Genomic DNA, 3,768 nt, shown 5'->3' with positions numbered 1-3,768 from the left:
CCAAGCACAGGGGTAAAGACTCAGGGAAGCAGCTTGTCCCTTCCTCAAGCGAGACTTCTTACAGGCCCACCGACAGCTGTGCCTGTTGGGGCACCAGAACTTTCAAGTTCTATGGCCCCTGCCAAAGTCGTAGCTTTAGTCCCCTCTAGTGGCAGCTAATCCTTTCGGTATTAGCATGGATTCCATGGACGTTCGAGCGGGATAGGATGAGAGTGAAAGAAAGGCCCGAGTTGGGAGGTAGAGATTACCAACCTCCTACAGAGAAATAGACCTTCTCTCCTTCCCCACATTCAATGGTCTCGGGGGATGATCAAAAGAAAAGGGGAGGGGCCTATCTGTCGTGACACATGGCCTCTAAGCTATGTTTCAACCTTTATCGGCAGTGGCACACAAGTTTTACTGGATTTGAGCACAGTGTTGCTGGCTTGTAATCTCTTTCCAATAACTCCCTTCTTGTCACACCGTATTTTTTTTTTTTTCTTTTTTTTTATCAAAGCATGATGGTGGTAGAATACCTAGACAAGGGTATTCTTGGCACAGCATAGAACACCCAGGACAAAGATATTCTTTGTACAACTACTGTCCGTTTAGCGGTTAGAAGATGGAGTTGGACATGAGACAACTCGATATCCCTCTGCAACCTAATTCAGTGTGGGCAAGGAAACTTCCTAGCAGTCATTCTGACCAAGCAGACTCAAAGAACCTTTCTCTCCCTCAGTTAGCCATCTAAATCTTGACCCTGGTGGGAATTGCAGACGAGGTGTCAGTCCGGGATGTCTTATGTCCAGAAGTTTCTGGAGTGCTGTTGCCTAGAATGGGGTAACCAGACACCTCCTTTAAAGGCCTCTCACATCCAGGGAATGCCCACGTGTTTTCCCCCCTACAGTCTAATGAGGATACTCAGTCTAGAAGGGCATTGACAGATCGGTCAATGACCCCAGTAGCTCTGCGGTGGCAGCAACCACAATAGCACCTAGACCCTCTATTCTTGCTTATAGAGATATCCAGAGAATTTTTCTCTCCCTTCCCGAGTTGCTCATACGACCTCATTCAGGGATTCACCACGATCAGTCATATCCTTATGACCTCTTACCTGGAGTATTCAATATCTCCTCTCTCAGAGAGACTTTTTGCAAGCAGTAACAAAACAAATGACTGGATACCCCTGTAGGTCATCGTTTGCCTCTCATCAGGTGAAGTGGTCTATCCGCTAAGGTTAAGGTCATGGAAGAGGCCTCGTGCCGCTCGATATCTCTCTCCCCGGGAAAGCGAAGCTTGCTATGCCTCGGGGAGGAAAGCCCCTTCATGGTCTTGACCGTAACTGAATGCTGCTTTCCTTCTCGCCTTGGCCTCAGCTATGAGTGCCAGCGAAGGACGTGGTCTCTTCTACGACATATTCCAGCCAGGGGATGGAGGTCTGGGAACACCACTTCATTCCTAAGTCTGTTGCCAAGCCTCTAACTCCGGAGGACCTAAGTTTGGCGTCCTTCCTGATTGAAAGTCTCCGTTCTTTATCCTTTGACCCAGAGCGTTTGTTAATATGTACTATAAGAGCACTGAGGCGTTATCTTGAAATCTACAGGAGAGAGCTCCATGTGAACAAGTTTTTCGTGAGCACGAGCAGGGTCAAGAGGAGGCTCAACAAGAATATGATCTCTTCTTGAATTCACCAGGTCACACATCGAGCCTTGAATCCAGATTCCCCTTCACAAAATCGTAGACCTAGAGCTCATGATGTTAGGGGTGTAAGTATGTCCCTAGCAATTAAAAAAAGAACTCTGTGGTGCTGGTACTTTAAGTGGGTGTTTGGAAGCGTCAGACGACCTTCACAGCCCACTACCTGCAAGACGTAACCCACAGTAACCTGAATTAATGCCTAGGTGTTGTGGTGGCTGCACATGTGGTTTGAGATACCTCAGCTCACTTGCAGGAAAAGTAGCAATCGGTTGAGGGCAGACGTTACCTGGGATTAGTCTGGGATGAATAGTAGAGTGACTGGTCTTTTCTTTCTTCATCTTCCCCACTCTTGGGGTAGAGCACATGTGGAACTTTGCAAGCTGGCCTCCTCTGTCTGCAGGTAAAACCATATCACTTGTGTAACCTGAAATATGTTACGTCCCCATCCTCCCAGCAAAGGGGAGTCAGGTAGTGGTTAGGTTAAGTAAGCAGAGTGTTCCACTCCAAGAATCTTTATCTGGTCAAGTCACAGCGCTTAGCCCTCACACGCTTACTGATTGGCCAGGCTGTCAGCTCTTTCTCATAGACGAGAGTTAACGAGGTGAGAGGGTGCCTCTATTAAGCTCATGCAAAGCACGGAGTCACACTTTGGGTCATGTTACCAGCCAGTTGGTTAGGACTTCCATCCACCTAGTGGTAAGTCTCATACATTATATAGGGAGTGAAAGGTTTGTAGGAGGAGTTGGAACAAATGACAAATTTGGAAATAGTTTTTATTTTTCCTAACCATACAAACCTTGTGCTATTAATTCATAATGGCTGGCCATCACCTATTCCCCTGTGAATCCTGCCTGTAATAAAAGATGACTTCATATCACCAGTGAGTGTGAGAGTCAGGTGGCTTGTCGACCCCCACCAACCGGCCCGCTAATTAGTGGCTTTGCTGAAATAATATTCTCATATAAAGAGCTCGAGGTTTGTTTGGTTAGGAAAAGTACAAATGATTTCCAAGTTTGTCATGTTAGTAAGTGCGGTTATTTTAGAATTTAGCGGATTATTGATCTATTATATTTAGTAGTGTGTTGAAGCTGACTGTTATACATATCTTCTACCCCTTTGTTATCCCTACATTAAGGGGTTGGTTGCCTGATGCGCCCTCTCCAATCCCTTAGATCAAAGGCATCCTCTTCCACCAAACCTCTTCTCTCCATATCATCCTTCACCTTATCTCACCATCTAATTCTCTGCCTCCCTCTTGATCTTCTCCCAATAACAGGTTCCTGCCAAGCTCTCCTCACTCCCTCCCCACCATCCATCCTGAGCATGTGCCCACAACATCTGTCGTGACACTCTTATCATCTCTGTAATCTTGACTACACCTGCCATTCTTAGAATTTCATCATTTTCCAATCAAACAGTGATATTCCCATAAACAACCTCAGCATTCTCATCTCTGTTCTCTCAATCTTTGCTTCCTCGTTTCGTCTTAAAGCCCAAGTTTCTGATCCATACATTAACACTGGTCTTATTACTGTGCTATAATAGATCTTGACTTTTACTTTGATGGGCATTTTCCTATCACCTACCATTCCTGCTACCTCCCTCCACTCTCCCCATGCTGCTTTTATCCTATTCTCGTCTTCAGCTTCACATCCTCCCTCCTGATTTATAGTAGATCCCAAGTATCTAAATTGCTCGACCCCTTTTATAACTGCTCCTCTACTTTCATGTATGGCTATCTTGTCTTTACCTTCCTTACTGCTAAGTATGTAGCCTATACTAAATGTGAGTGTATCTGGCATCGAAAAGTTTCTTTCGATTGATAGAGACTTCCTTTCGTTTATTTGCATTGTACAGGAGATCCGAGACATCCTAACGGATGACTATTGATAATCCTGGTGGTATTTTAGATCCTACAATGGAGACGGATGAACCACAGTCATCACTAATAAATTCTTATGCAAGTTGGGATAGGAATTTAATGATGTATTTTCATAGTGTGTTTTTTAAATTAAAGCAAAGAGAGTGCAGTTGAGAGATAGTATGAGATTACTGTATATGAAATTGCAATATGAAATCGTATTTTTTGTT

This window comes from Palaemon carinicauda, chromosome 43, assembly GCF_036898095.1.
Source record: "Palaemon carinicauda isolate YSFRI2023 chromosome 43, ASM3689809v2, whole genome shotgun sequence".
In the NCBI taxonomy this organism is placed as follows: Eukaryota; Metazoa; Arthropoda; class Malacostraca; order Decapoda; family Palaemonidae; genus Palaemon; species Palaemon carinicauda.
Note: the sequence above shows the minus strand (reverse complement) of the source record.